Here is a 16,661-nt window from a genome sequence, read left to right as displayed (position 1 = left end):
TACAATAATCATTAAAAGACACAATTCAAAGCTGTGTACAAAAGCTTTCAGAATCAGAAGAATAAATGAAGTATTTACTGCCCTGCTCTAGGGAAGCTGAACAACCATTTATGACCTGTGAGGGGGGCGCTGACCTCAGGCGGGTCCTGTTTTTAGTAATAACTTATAATTGGAAAGATGAGGGGCAGCGGGACAACCTGAGGAGGCAGGTGTGGGGGTGCCTAAATGGTTGTCGCACCGGGAGCCACCAGCGCTAAAGCTGGCCCTGAGTGTGAGTGCTGCTTATTGCACATCGTGGCCATGTTGTTAGTGTTCATATTGTGGTAATGGACATTGTATATAGTTCACGTGAGTAGTATTCCTTCAGCAGTTCACACCGCTTCATACAGCGCATGTGTGAGCTCTTCTGTCACGTTGATGGATTGTGTACATAGTGCACACGGATCATTCTGAGCAGTAGAAGGAGGCGTGCAAACAACAGAGCCTGCGTGTAGCGCACACCAGTGTATGTTATGCACATGCGAGTGTCCCTGTAGCAGCGCGCGACCTGCAGAGAGTGTCCATGTCCCCTCCAGACCCAGAGGGTGGTAAGCTTCCCTCTTCCAAAGAGGCAGCTCGGTTGGAGGTTCCCGGTTCCCAGAGCTGCTGCTGTGGTTTATTGTGCCTGCTTCACAGCTCTCCATGGTCGAATCCGCTCACCTGCCTTGCTGGGGTCACCTCGGAGCGCGAACGTCATTACTGAGGCATGCGGCTTCTGCTTTACTACCTGTCCCCAGATTTATGGTGGCTTAGGCTGCTGCGAGCCAGCCTCCCGTGTCCAAAGACCTCTGGCTCGGAGGGAGGGCCGTTCTCTTCAGTGAATGCGTTGTTGTTCCTCCCAGTCTAATTCGGGCACTGTGACCGCTCTGTTATTCTTAGCCAGCATGTCATGATTCCCACACAGCGTTTCACCACCGACTGGGAAATAAGGTCGACCCCACTTTTCAGAGAACGCCAGGCCCATCCCAGCCCAGAAGCCGAGGGGGACACCAGACACCGAAATGTGCTTTTAAAAGAGCAGCAGCACAGGAAGAGCCTCTTAGCTTTCCATTTTTATAGGCCTATACGTTTCATGTATGTTGATGGGTGCTTCTACCTGCAGATTCCTCCTTTGAATCTCCCGCTGCTCCTGACTCGTCCGGTAACTTCTGCAATAGTTCTCCTGCGCAGGTAGAGGGCGCAGCCTCTTTTACGACGTTGGGCACTTAGTGGCAATGACTGGTGCCCTGACGTCAGTTCCTTTTTTTTTGCGCCCTTCTACGTCTACATATCTTCGTTCTCTCACTGTGGGGATTTCTATCTAAAAAAAAGACGGGCATAAACCAGGAGGGGAGACGAGGAGAGGAGGAGGTAGCAGGGGTAGGGGAGAGAGGAGGGGGCCTGCGCCTGTTTCCCTTGCGGGAGCGAGCAGCGGCACCATATGGTTGCAAGTTAATTACAAACATATGGTGTCAAAGTTCGCTCCCGCAAGGGAATAGCCAAACGTGCATGTGTTGCCATTGAAAGCAATGCAACGCGTGCACGTTTTTAGGGCAAAAACTGAATCAATTCCAAAAGGTCTTTTTCCTATGCAGCGTATGCGCACTGCATAGGCGAGACCTAAAAAAGTGTTAGTAGGTACAAATTAACATTGATTTTTGAGTGTCAGTATATTTTGCTGCCTAAGGGTGAATTGATTAACAGATACTAGTAGTAATGCAAATTGTGGATGAGTTAAACATATTCATATGAAAGTGGGTAGAGTTTATGCAACTACGTTAAAGTATATATTTAACTGTGATAGGCATTTTGTTGAATGTAATTGTACTGCAACTTTAGTCTATAAAGTGTTCTCCCTACAGAGAATTCATTTATTTATTCTCTTTATTAGAACATTCACAGGTTTTAGATTACCAGACGTTAGTGACTCGGCCATTCACAGTTATAACAAAACAGAAGGGTGCAGAAATGGGTCTCACTAGGAAATGTATAAAAAGATATCAGGAAGCAATCTTGGTGACTTTGCTGTTCATCTTGGTAGAGAGAGGTAGCCTGAGCAGCACTCTTGTTTCAGGGAGAGCTCCTCACTCACAGAAAGGCAGCAGGGCCTCACAGCAGGCACACATCAGTGGGACCTCATGGTTCTTAATGAGTTTGGACTGGTCCTCTACATTCCGGTAAATTTAAATCATTCTCTTCATCTTATAGGAACAGCAGGCTTTCCTATTTCTGGACCCTATCACTGGCTATTAAAAGGGCTGGTAACCTGTTGCCCTGCCTAAGATTCAATCCTTTTCTACATATGGGTACTGAGTATCTATGTGATAAATGGTGAGTTGACATGTTGATCCACTACATCAGATTGTATCCTAAAGGTGTGGCAATTTGTGACAAATCAACTAGACACTCAGATGCTGAGTAGGCCTGGGCAGAGTTTGTGGAGTTCCACATGGAACTCCGCAAAGTGACCAAAAATCTTTGCCGTGCTATGCAGAGTTCCTCAAGCAGCAACGTTCGACCGCCTTCGTTGAGAATTCTCACAGGGAGGTGGTCTGGAGTAGGATTTTCCCTGCTCTGCGACTTAATGTTAGCAAGCCACAGGAGTTTTTCGGAACTCCACGCTCTACACGGAGAGCAAAAAACCCAGCAAACTCCACTAGGGGAGCAGATTTTCACGCCTAGGCCTAGTGCTGACCTGCATTCAAATATTCAGCTTCTTTCTTTTTGTGTGGCCAGTTCAATGGCGATGAGGCACAACATAATACTAGCAGTGACAACTGATGTTGCAGAATCCATGACAGAAGGAGACATCTGATCATTATCATTGCAGATTGCGGTTTCCTTCGAAACAGTTCTCTGCCTGTTACTATGGTTGCCGCTTTTCTAAATGCATTGGACAAAGGATAGAGGAATGGGCACAGAGCATATCCATTGTTTTGAGTGTATGCCAGTTGGCAAGCCCTTGGTTTTCCATTTCAAACTATCATCTACTTACTTGACACAGGTTGAGTTGCTAGATATAACTCAAAACAGCATGATGAATGAAAGGTGTCCTCTGTTCCAATGTAGCCTTGATGATCCATGTCAAACACTCACAACATTAAGCTACACAGGGTTAAACAAAGAGAAGTAGGGAATTGGGCAGTGTCTGTGATGTGGTGGAGGGGAAGAAAACGTCTACCAATAAGGTCCACAGCTGTTCCCAATGTCAACTGATATCTTATATCAACAAAAAAAAGGAAGGGGAACTTAATCCTCTCTTGGTCACTTACACACGTGCACCACGTTGGGGTAGAGTGAGGTGTCCGAGTTGCGAGGCACTGTGCTGATTTTCAATGGGGAGGGCTGGGAGATAGCCTCCCAACCAGAGATGCAAGTAAAAAGGCCTAATCTGGGGCCTTGAACTATAACAATTCTCTCCATAGCATTATCAGAGGGAGAGTATCTCTCCTACTAAGAGTGGTTCGTCAAATTGAATCCTCTGCACGAGCAATCTATTAATTATCCATCCCTTAATCTCCCAATTATGCATAGATTACATCCCATGATTAACTTTGTCCACACCAAGAAATTCTCCATCCCTAGGAAAGTGAATTGAACATTGTTGTTGGCAATGAAGTTCTTCTCATAAATTTTATAAATGCTTTATGGAAGTATCATGCATGAAAGGTGTGTTAGACCATCTTGAATGATAATTATTCAAAATTAATAAGTACTGTGTGAACATCCCAGTAAAAACTAGTGGCTCAAAATATCAATCCCATGCTTCTCTCACAGCAATTTGAAGTACTCCATTGGTACCATAGAAGGGTTAACGCATTACACTCAACACAATACCTCACTCGCCTGTCCACCATTTTTCTAGACACATCCACAAATACTTCTTTCTAATCCTTTGTTTGGTTTATTTTAAATCCATGTGTGGGTCATGGACTAACCTAGGTTTCACCGAATCTCTGTAGTGCAGCTCTTTTCTCCTTAACCTGTAGTGGCTGGTGGAGTTTGGCAGTGTTGGGGCAAAATACCAGTTAATGAAATTTGGTGAGTGAACGTAGCGAGTAAGCTGAGCTATTCTATTTGGTTTTGGGGCATTCTCTTCCTGAGAATATTTTTAAACCTTAGTGTAAAATGGTGCATGCTCCAGCACAATTTCTTTAAAGAAGTGACCAAAAAACAGTTCTTCTGGCATTTTCAAAGGAAAATTAATAAAATATTTCGTAGAATTTCTGGTTTGGAATCGAGTTTGACCTCCCCTAGGATGTAGACACCAAGCTGGAGGGCTTGGGATCTCCATCTTTAGTGCAAAATGGGAGGGAAACAGAGAAACCCACACAATGGTGAATTGCACAACATGAAACCAGAAGACCTGGAGACAAACTTGACTTCCCTGCTTGATCAAATTGTGTGATCCTAAGGAATTGCATTATTTCACTGTGCCTCCTTGTCCTTTATCATCACATTTGAGAGCACCTTGACATACATCAGAAAATGATGTGCACTGTCCAAAAACCTTTCTTGCAGGTATTTAAATAGAGTATAATGTTTCCCCATCTATGATAAAAAGATAGGCCACATACAAGGTGCACTATAACTAACTTGCTCTTTGTTCTTTACCGTCATCGTTGACGGGGCATGCATGTTTTATGTTTAAAAATATCCATCTTGTGGCTGAATTACACTGTGTGAAACCAGGGAACCTGGTATTAATCCCAGGTACACTGCTTGAGCAAATTGTGTGATACTAGGCAATTGTCTTACTTCACTATGCTTCGTTGTCGTTTACGATCACATTATGTGTTCCTAGGCACTCTTCTTATTTCACCAAATGTAAAGATAAAGGACAAAGAGGCACAGTAAAATAAGACAATTGCCTGGGGTCACATCATTTGGTCAAGCAGGAAGCCAGGAATGATAGAGCATATTGAAATACTTCTGGATGCATGCTATGCTAAAACCTCGCTTGCAGTTTTTAATAGACTAGAATATTGCTCCATCTACCATTGTAACATAGGCCACGTATAAGGTGAACATGATATTTCACTTGTCTTTCGTTGTTTACTGGCGTAATCGTCTGGTTGATGGAGTAAGGGCCAAAACTGGTTAAGGTTTAGAAACTATGGAGCATATTATCAATGGCCTTTTCTCCGTTTTTTTGGCTTTAAAAGCCAAAAAGCGGAGATAGTGTTTTCGCCCTATTAACAAGAGTGTGATAACATGCATTAGCGCATGTTAGCACCCTTTTACCCTACGCCTCCCTTTGCATCTCTAATGAGATGCAAAGTGGGCGTCACTGGGCAGAACAACCTTGTAAATATCGCTGATGTGCACATCGCGATATTTACAAGGAGGCCCAGGCATTTTTGCAGACGTTAGTTTTTGGCGAATACCGCGGTTTTCGCCAAAAACTAACGTCTGCAAAATTGCTGACTTACCTATACTTTGTATTGGAGGTGGATTATGCTGATACGACCACCGGGTCGTATCAGCAAGGTTATCGCCATTTTCCATGGAACATCGCTGGTTTTCCAGCGATGTTCCATGGAAAACAACGCTATCGCAGGAATAATTATCGCCATTGCGTTATGCGTTGTTAAGACAGTGCTAGCATGGTGATAATTATCTGCGATAGCCGGCGATAACAATTCTCAAGCACAGAACGGCCAGCGATAATTATCGCTGGCCGTTGATAATTTGCCCCTATCACTTTTATTAAATGCCTTTCGTTAGTAGTATGCAGCTAAATGCAGTGAAACACTTCTGCATGTTAAACAAATACAGTATTTGTTTAAGATCGAGAAGCCTTTCAATTAGTGCATTAAATTGTTAGGTTACCAGCAGCAGCGGCTCCTCCTCCTAGGCGGAGGAGCATCGCCCCACTGGCTCAGAGCCAGCAGTTGAAAAATAAAACTGTATTTTACTATTGGTATATTTTTCATCTGCTGTCCACCCCACCGGTTTTTATCTCTGTTGGCCACCACTGGTTACCAGTGACAGCAGCAGTATAATAATTTAATGCACTAAATGCTTCCGCATGTTAAATATATAATATTTTTTTAAAGCATGGAAGTGATTCAGTTTAGTAAAGTGTTAAACACCTGCTTTATTGCCTTAAACAATGTAATTTTAGGTTTTATACCATCACTGAAAACTGAATATCCCAAATATTGAAATTCATGTACAGCGAAATGGCATTTGGTAACCTCGGATTTCAATCCTGCATCATTCAATATACTTACAACCTTCCTCAACACAATAAAAGTGCTTCACTTGGGGCCACATGCATGAACGCACAAATTTGCGACTTCCTAATTGCAACTTAGGAAGTTGCAAAATGGTATGTACAAATGTGTACCCAATGCGTTTGGCGATTCCTAATGGGGTCGCAATAGATCTACTTCATCAATATTAAGTAGGTAGCTCACAATTTACAACCAATTGGGAATCTCTAAAAGCACAGGAATGGTGGCCTGCTGGGGACTGCAGCCACCATGTCTGTTTTTGCTTTTTAAATAAAGCAATGTTTTTTTCCAAATACAGCCTCTTTTCCTTAAAGGAAAACGCGCTGCGTTTAAAAAAGTAAAATGAAAAGTTTTCTTTTCATTTTTTGAGAGTAGGTAATGGTCCTTGGGTCCACTGCCTGCTCTTAAAAAACATTTTCACTACCATTCACAAAGGGGAAGGAGTCCCTCGGGGACCCCTTCCTATTTGTGAATGGCTTACCATCAAATTGAAAATGGTGGTAAAATACGAAGGTTTTGCGACTGGTATTCGGTCGCAAAACCTTTGTACATACCTCTGCGAGCCACTGTTAGGAAGGGACACTCGTAAAATGCCCCTTCCTAATACCACATGGCTAACCCATTTTCCAATTCAGTAATGGGTTACCGAATCGCAAAACTGGTATTTGTATATTGAAAAAGCCTTTTTTGTGTTCGCAAACGGACCGATTCTGAGAATCCGCCTGTTTGCAAACACAAAATAGCGTCTTACATGTGGCCCCTGGTCCCCACTCCAATATATATCTCCTGCCTTGCTCCTTGGAAGGCAGCTAATATGGGGGAAAGTCTAAAGAGCAGCCTTACAAATCTAGAAAATCCTTCTGGAGTTGTAAAAGATGTAAGATGTAAGGTTATCCGATGACAGATTTAATCTATGATGTTGGGCAATAGGTGCTGGTCTAACAACTTGGTACTGTTTGTATCTCTAAGCGCATTCTGATCGTTTCATCATGTTTCCTTGCTATAACATTGGGACTCTTAACCTAATGCATATTTTGTTCCAATTGGGGCATTCCTCACCCTATGCATATATGGTGAAGCACCCTCCTTTACAATGATTTTGAGGCAGAATCCCTGTCAGGGAATTGCACCACTATTTCAACATCTCTGCTCCAGATTCTTTTATCACCAACATTTGATCTAAGTGAGTGAGATCCGAAAAAGAAATTTAACTATTTTTGTTTCCTCCATCTCTGCAAACTCTTGCCTTGTCTCCCCATAAACACAGTACAAGTTGTCACGCTTTCTTTAAATATTATGTTAGCTGTGAAACCTTCAATTCAATTCAATTTAAATTCTTCATTCGAATTTCAAAGACAATCATAAAAGATAAACATAGAGTATAAATAATCACATAAAAAGACCCATCATGGATTCACTAATGAGAAAAAACAGCTTCCTCAGACTCTTAATCTGAGCCATCTACTCCTTTTACAGCCCTACCACTAAAACCTAGATCCTCCTCTGAGCTGGTTCAAAAAAAGACGGAGTTCACTGAAAAAAGGTCATCAACAGCATCAACGTTGTCAAAACCATCGTCGACGGCACATAAAAGCAAATTTAGGATGACGATCGGCAGCCCATCAACGCCTTCTCCATCGACATCCATCCAGTCGATGTGGTGTCTGCGTCGATGAAGACTACCTCGTCAACGATGACCACTCCTACAAAAATGTCCATCTTGTCGGCGACAACACTGACTTCGATTAAGACTATACCCACGTCGTCGACCAACGCATTGACGGGATGCTGTCGAGAACACAGCCATCAGAAAAGTCCTCGTCGTGGGTGGCGAAGTTCAGACAAAGGAAACCACCAACGTTGCTTTTGCACACACCGTCGATGATATTGACGACCTTGTCGACGAGCATTGTATCATCTCCTGGAAACATTCGACCTGAATATGGATTTCCTAATAAAGTGTCCCCTATTCCACCCAGCCACTTGTTGGATCTCGAGGATCAAGGAATGTTTGGCGCAGCCCACAGCCCCTCGGAGCTGCACGTCAAATATCAAGACGAAGAGGTTTATTATGAACCTATCTATCAGAGCCACCACTACATGGAGCAATACCATCCTTATGCCTCTCCACCACCACCACCAGGCATTGTCCAGGTGCCGGCTACTCTCGTGCAAGAACTCCAAAGCATGCTTCAGGACCATTACATGCACTTCCCAAAACTAGCTGAAGCCCAACAACCACCTGCAGTGATACCTACGCCTGCACCTAAATCACAGGACCATATCCCTTCTCTGCCTACACCAAGAATGACGCCACAATCCCGCATCACCATGCCTGCTCGGGACGATCCATCTACAACAGACAATGATTATGATGACTGTGATGGGGATAGAGAAGAAGACGAAATACCGGACAATCAAACCATTACCAATGAATGGGATGACTACCTCATTCCTTCCCCTTATCCCCCGTAAACCACAACCAGTGTATTCTCCCCTGGAAGATATTGGGGCTTTTCACATGCTAATGGAGAGAGCAGCCAAGCGTTTCCAGATTCCCATTACAGTTAAACAATTGGACTGTTTTCTGTACAATTTCAACGAGCAATACCGATTGTGGTTTATATCTGGGAGGAAAAAGTAAAGATCATGAAGACACCAGCGACTGTCACTGCCATTTCCCTAGGATAGATAAAAAATATAAAACACCAGAGGACTCACCTGCCTGTAAGCACCAGGGTACTCACCTGCCTGTTTGATCAGGCATCTTAGACCTGATTCAGTCATTACTCAAGCTGCACAGTGCAGATCTAAGAATCCTGCTATCCCTATCTCTTCTCCACCTGCCTAGGAGGGCAGGCGACTAGATCATTTCAGGAATAGTTTCTCAGTAATGTAAGGGACAACTGTCGGTGCCACAAACTCTCTCGCCATTCTGGGGCGATATGATCGCAAAATGTGGTAGGACATTGCTACATATATCAACTTCTTACCAGAAGACAAAAAAGCGGAAGCCACACGCATTTTAGAGGAAGTCGATAAGGCAGCACCTGAAATTATTGACTGTGCAACGGATAGTGTATTCAAAAGCTTCCAGCAGTTCACAGGATCTGCTGTCCTTCGACGCCAGGGTTGGCTCAAGCCCACAACATTCCAGACAAAGGTTTAGACTAAGATCCTTGATATGCCCTTCAATGGTGATTCTTTGTTCAGGAAGCACATTTATGATGGCCTGCAGGCCATAAAGGCCAAAAACCTCGGCATTGTACTCGACTCATCCTTCACCATGAACCAACAGATCAACGCCGTCACCTACAGCTGCTTCAATACCCTCCGCATACTCCGCAAGACCTCCAAATGGATCCCCCTGCAGTCAAGGAAGACAGTCACCCACGCACTCATCACCAGCAGACTAGACTAAGGAAACGCTCTCTACGCCGGCATAAACAAGTCCCTATACCGAAAACTCCAGACGATACAGAACACCGCTGCCAGACTCATCCTCGGCATCCCCTGGCAAAAATACATCAGCAAACACCTACGAAGACTCCACTGACTCCCCGTGGAGAAAAGAGTCACCTTCAAAATCCTCACCCATGCCTACAAATGCCTACACAACACCGGACCCAAATACCTCAATGACAGAATCAACTTCCACGTACCCAAAAGAAACCTCCGATCTTCCAACCTCGCACTGGCCAAAACCCCACGCATCCACAGAGCCAGAGCAGGTCGAAGATCCTTCTCTCACATTGCGGCCAAAACCTGGAACGAGCTCCCGGCAGAGCCCCCTCCCTGAACACCTTCAGAAAGGCCATCAAGACCTGGCTGTACGGCTAACGGATCTGCGAACTCCCCGCCCTCAGCGCCTTGAGACCCTCGCCTTGAAGCGTGAGTTGCACGCTTAATAACCCCTGATTGATTGATAAAAGCAGACACTGAGATGGCCCGATCCCTAGGAACTCTCCAGTTCCATAGACCCCTTTTTTGGAGTGCGTGGCTGAAGCTCTTTCGCTTATAATGGAGAATAAAAAAGATTTCAACCTCAATCCTACCAGCAGTCCTTCCAGCCTGTTTACCAACAGTATCAACCCTATCAAGCACTGCAGTGAGCAGCCTATGTTAAGCAGCAACCAAGAAGAAGACCGTCTGCTTCCACCAGGGATACTGCTAGGAAGCATTGACAACCTCGAGTGGCCTGCTACACCCCCTTCTTATCTCTCGATTGGTGCAGATTATCCCAATACCTGCATCACTGGAACAGAATCACTATGACATGTGGATCCTTGATCTCATCACGTGTGGCCATACCCTGGAGTTTACTCAGGTCCCGCCTCAAACTCCATTAACAAAATTTCTCCCATCTCAACTTCATCTTCTTTGCAAGGAGGTTTTAGCCATGTTGTCAAAAGGGGCCATAGAACAGGTTCCACATTCCCAAAAAGGAAAATGGTTTTACTCCTGTTTTTCCTTAGTGAAAAGAAATCAGGGGAGTGTCGCCCTGTTTTCGATCTCAGGAAACTCAACAAGTACCTGAAGAAGCAATCTTTTCGTATGATTTCACTCCAAGAAATTCTCCACTTTCTCAATCACAGAGATTTTTTAAGCAGCCCGATCTCCAAGATGCCTATTTCCATGTTCCCATCCATCCCAGACATTGCAAATTGCTCAGATTCACAGTAGCCGGTACTCATTACCAGTTCAATGTGCTCCTCTTTGGTCTCCGATCCTGCCCGCGGATATTTATGAAATGTCTCGCCCCAGTAGCGACCCACCAGTGGCAAACAGGCCTTCAAGCTTTCCCCTACCTTGGTGACCGGCTGATAAAGGCTCTATTCTTCCAGCAGGAGTTGAGGGATACTTCCAAGTGCCTTCACCTCTTTTAAACCCTGGGACTCACAGTCAACTTTCAGACGTCTCTCCTGTTACCTTCAATTAGAACAAACTTTCTCGGAGCAACAGAAATTCTACTTTCTGGTCTGCTGTCTTTCAAAAAGAAAGTGAGCTTAAGTTCACCTGATCAAATCTCTCCTCAGCATGATGTCTTCAGCCATTCTCTTAGTGTCTCTTGCTTGTCTCAAAATGTGACCCTTCCAGGAGGAACTGGGTGCACAGTGGCTCCAGCTGGAAGAACAATTCAACGACATTATTCAGATAACACCTGTGATGAATGCAACCCTTCCCTGTGGACAAACTCCATTAATCTCTTTGCAGGATTGACATTTCTTTCCTCCCCTTTCAGAATACGTCATTACAGCTGGCACTGCCCTAGAAAGGTAGGGAGCGCATCTGCAAGACCTACAAATTCAGTGCATGTGGACTCCAGAGCAGGCCAAAATGCACATCAACTTCCTCGACCTCAGAGCACATCTCACTGGCTCTTCAAGCTTTCTTGCCAAGGTTTCAGGGGTCCTCAGTGTTAATAAGAACAGACAGCACAACAAGTATGCATTACCTCAACAAACAGGGAGGTACAAGATCCAAGATTCTATCCCAAGAAGTTCACACTCTCTGGTAAAGGGCACTATGTCATCAAGTTACCTTAAGAGCAGAACATCTCCCAGGAGTGCACATTTCTTTAGCAGATACCTTGAGCAGAACTACCCAAAACTGTCAAAACCAACTGGTCCCGGATACCATATTTCAATGATGAGGCAAGCCCAAACTGGATCTTTTCACATCCCAAAAGAACAAGAAATGCCGATTTTACACCAGCAGTTACCCTCAAAAGGGATCCTGGGGGAATGCCCTTTTAATGCAATGGTCTGAACTTTATGCTTATGCTTTCCCCTCACTTACATTTATTCTCCGGGTTCTTAGGAAAATGAGAAGGGAACCAAGTCGGTTAATACTCATCGCCCCACGATGGCCCAACACTGGTTTACGTAGCTACTCATGTTGTGGGAGGACAAACACATTAAACTCAAGCACCAGGTAGACTTATTGTCGATGAGCAACCAGCAGGTCCTTCATCCAGACCCGATTTCTTTGCATTTATCAGCCTGGTTTATGAGCACCATGACCTTCAGCAACTAGCCATTCCAGAAGATTGTAGGAGAATTCTTGCGAAGGCCAGAGCAGAGTCTCCCAACAAAACATATCGCTTCAAATGGAAACGATTCTGTCTTTGGTGCGGGAAATCTAACGTTCACCCTATCACATCTCAGCCCGAACTAGTGTTGCCATATTTGCTATCTCTAGACAAATCCGATCTAGAGCATTCCTCTGTAAAAGTGCATCTCACTGCTATTTCCAGGCAAGGTCGAATTTTGGTATCTCTTTCCTTGTGATCTCACAAATGAATTGTCCAATTCCTTAAAGGACTCTTCAGAGCATATCCTCCAATAAAGTCACTGCCACCTGCATGGCAGCTTAATACTGTACTATCTCAACTCATCAAAAGTCCTTTTGAGCCTCTCCATCTGGCTGAAATGAAGTTCCTTACTTGGAATGTGGCACTGCTTCTCACCCTCCCTTCCACTAGAAGAGTAAGCCAACTCCAAGCATTCACTAATAAGAAACCTTTCTTACAATTCAAGGACAACATGGTGATTCTTCAGAGTAATTCAAAGTTCATACCCAAGGTTCTGGCCAGTTTTCATCTCAGTCAACCGGTTATGCTAAAGACTTTCTTTCCCAATCCTCAAACGTCAGCAGAAACAAGTCTTCGTACTCTTAATGTCAAGAGATGTTTAGAATTGTACTTACATAGTGTTAAGCATATTCATACTACTGATGAACTTTTTATATCCTATGGCAACAATAACAAAGGTGGACCGGTGTACAAACCCCCAGATGGATTTCCACAGCCATTCAGTTCTGTCATTCTAAGGCAGGCTGGCCTATAAATCAAAAGACTAAAGCACACTCTGCGAAAGCAGTTTCTACCACAGTGGCTTTGTTTTCTGGGGTGCACATCGAAGGTATGTGCTGCGCTGCAACCTGGAAGAGCAAGCACACCTTCACTCAGCACTATTGTCTGGATTCATGGCAGGACACTGATACAGCCGTGGGTCAGGCGGTACTTCGGCATCTTCTCCAATAAGGTAACACTGTTACAATACAATGTCTAATGCTGTACCCGCCATCCACTATCATAATTATATACTATTTTATTGGCAATATGCTGCACTGCTAACTATTCTGATTCAAGCATGTGACTCTAGGAAAGATACCCCAATACTGGAGAAATTACTTGGTACTTACCTGTAACCACCGTTCTCCTGTATTGGTATCTTTCATAGATTCACATGCAACCCACCCTCTTCCCCTGTGAGGCTTTCCTTCTTGGCCAGTGAGGTCTATCCCACTAGTGCTTGAAAAATCTGAGGGAAGATGCCTCTGTTGGGAATGTCGTAAAGGGTGCTGTCGCCTGATTAGTCATTGTTCAACTTTGGTCCTTTTTTAAAAAGGAACATAGGCTATTAAGCTGAACATTGCATTCCCTTACAGCCTATTATGTTAATGCATAGTGCTTAGCCTTACTATATACCATGGGACTTCCACTTCGACTACGGGGAATGATTCAAGCATGTGAATCTATGAAAGATACCACTACTGAAGAACGGGAGTTACAGGTAAGTAATACGGGCCATATTATCAAGATCAGCGTAGGCAGGAAACTGCCGCTAAAGCGGCTATAATGGGCTTGATAATATGCTCTTGTGAATTCCCATAGAAGCTCATGTTCTGGTGTGAACAGGGGCTTCTATGGGAATTCACAAGCGCATATATCAAGCCCATTATCGCCGCTTTAGCGTCAGTTTCCTGTTGCTAAAGCGGCGATAATTTTAACGCTGATCTTGATAATATGGCCCCAAGTTCTTTATCACAAACACACTTCTTCTCCTCAAAATTCCTATAATAACCCTGTGGAAAACATAACATTAAACATATACTGCCAGCTCTGAATATTGACAATAACGCTCTATTCCAGATAGGTATTGGTCACATACAATAAGTAAGGTCTGGGCTGAGATAAATTTTAAGGGGAAGATAGATCCTCACTAGCAGTTTACTTAATTTAAGCTATCCCTTTTAGCACAGCATAAATGGATGCTTCACAGAACTCTTATCGGCTGGATAAGGATATATGGATAAGGGATTATCAAACAAGACAAATTTGCCCAAAGTAGTAAGATTCTGTTTGACATAAGGCAGGGAGTATCCAGACCTTTAACACACCGGACACAATCATGAATTATTTTGTGACTAAAAGAAACTCTGGGATTATTCCATATGCATTAGGGGACCTATCTTAATGGAGTCCTCAAGATACAGCAGAGCCAGTTCTTTGTGACAAAAATAGTAGGGGGTTGAGATAGGAAGAGAGGGGATATGCCTACAAAAGTGATTCTCCTCAACCTGCAATGCACAACACTCTCCATGGCCCCAAATTCCACAGCCATAGCTGACTATGGGCATGCATTGCATGGAGTATATTTCCATATGTGAGGATGTCGGCTTTTCCCCTGCTGATTTACAAACATTAAATAAGGAACCTATAACTTGCTTGAATTTAGTATTCCTAAAACGAATGTTTTCTGCCATGAACCCTTGGCATCAAAGACTAAACTTAAGTAAGGGAATCTAGAGACACTCTCTAGGCTGATCTCATTGACACTTAAGTTACACAGCAAATAATGCTAGGGGCCACTTGCCATTGTTTGAGACTTAGTATAGATAGTTGATGAATCTAAATCATGCAAAAACTCAGTAAAAGTTCCAAGTGTCTCAAAGCATTTGGGGTCCGTGCTAAAAGCACGGCATCATCAGTGTACAGCAATAAGGTTATAGCGGCAGAATTGGCATAGGGAACATGTTGTGTAACAGTGCTTAAAAAGGAATTAGGTTTATTAATATATAAAATATATAAAAGTGGGGCTAAAACACAACCTTACCTGACACCACAATGTAAGGTAAAAGGATCAGATAGTTCACCATTTGGGCCAAACGTGACTCTGGTGGTCAGGTTTCGGTGCAAGTAGGCCAAAAAGTGAACAATCACAGGATCTATTCCTCACTCAAGTAAAACAGCCCACAACGTATTTTGATTAACCGAATCAAAGGCGAAGGATAAGTCCATGAAGGCAAGGCATAAGGGAGTCTTTATAGTTATAGTGCATTTCCCCAACAACAAATTAAAATTTAAGCACTGCTCCATTGTTCCTAAACTTTCCCTAAACATGTATTGACAGGGAGACGAACCGCTATTATCATAGTACCAGGCTGTTAGCCTATTAAAAATGACTCTACCCATTATTATGATGGTAGAATGGATTAGGGATATGGATTGATAGCACTTTGGATATGTGCGGTTGCCTTTTTTAAAAACCGAAACTATAATGGAACTAGATTATGTATGGAGAAGGGCCTTTAAATATAGATTAGTAAAAGCATTAGTAAGCAAGGGCACTCAGAGATGTGTTCTGCATTTAAGGATATCAATAGGAACTCCATCCGGTCCAGGAGCTTTGGAGGAAGAGATGCTATTAAGAGCAATTGTCACCTCATCTACAGTAAATTGAAGCCTGTTGATAATGTTATCTAAAAATGATAAGCCATCAGAATCATTACCATCAGAGGTTCTACAGTATATATTATTAAAATATATTACCCACTGGTCACCTGTGATGTGGCTACTCATCAAGGGGGGTGACGACTTTTGTCCTCTAAATTCACTAACCGCTCTCCAGAATTCACTCTAATTCTTGAGTGCAGCTGCGCAAGACAGATGGTCCCGGTAAGCATTTTGAATTTTGCCGCTTGATACCTTAACCAAGCCTGGGCGATTGCAATAGAATTTCTAGGAATAGCTGTCAAAACTACCCTCAGATTCCTATTAGCAATGGAACAGGATCTATCAAACCATCGGGGGATTAGCTGTGACAACTGGCTTAAGCAACAGATTATGTATTAAGTTACCTAAAGCTTTGAATTGGCTGCATAAATTTTCCCCTTCAGAAATCTCAGACAAATAGGCCAGGAAAATATCAAGGTTTGATTAAACATACGGTCCAAAATGTAGATGGATCTGGCAATTGCGAAACAAGCCTGAGTCCATTGTGTTGGGGCAATGGCTGTTCCACAGCTTTCTCATGGCCTTCAACAATTTCCGCTTGAAGTGAGAATTTAGCTATCAGTGGATTATTTATGATCACTAAATCCAGAACACAATATGTCACACTCCTGTAAGTACTGTGTCAGCCCACGGGTTATAAACAGGCAGTCGATTATTGATCAACAGCTCCTACCATGAAATGTTGGGACCCTAGGTTCCCTTTCATAAACAGATTCATGTATATTTACAAGATCACGGGCCAAAAGATAGTGACCTAATTCAACACTTCTGGTATCAGAAGGGCCAATCACAGAACAAATATTGTAGGGAGACACGAAGCTGGT

General features: G+C 43.5%; 1 protein-coding gene across 2 annotated transcripts in view; it reads left to right on the top strand.

The window, feature by feature from the left end:
* Positions 1–16,661, top strand: part of LOC146822748 (acid-sensing ion channel 1C-like) — a 437,693-nt gene that overhangs the window by 404,344 nt on the left and 16,688 nt on the right. The gene's annotated exons all lie outside the window — the stretch shown is intronic.

This window comes from Triturus cristatus, chromosome 5_2 (genome assembly GCF_964204655.1).
Source record: "Triturus cristatus chromosome 5_2, aTriCri1.1, whole genome shotgun sequence".
In the NCBI taxonomy this organism is placed as follows: domain Eukaryota; kingdom Metazoa; phylum Chordata; class Amphibia; order Caudata; family Salamandridae; genus Triturus; species Triturus cristatus.
This window is presented reverse-complemented; position numbering and strand designations above follow the sequence as displayed.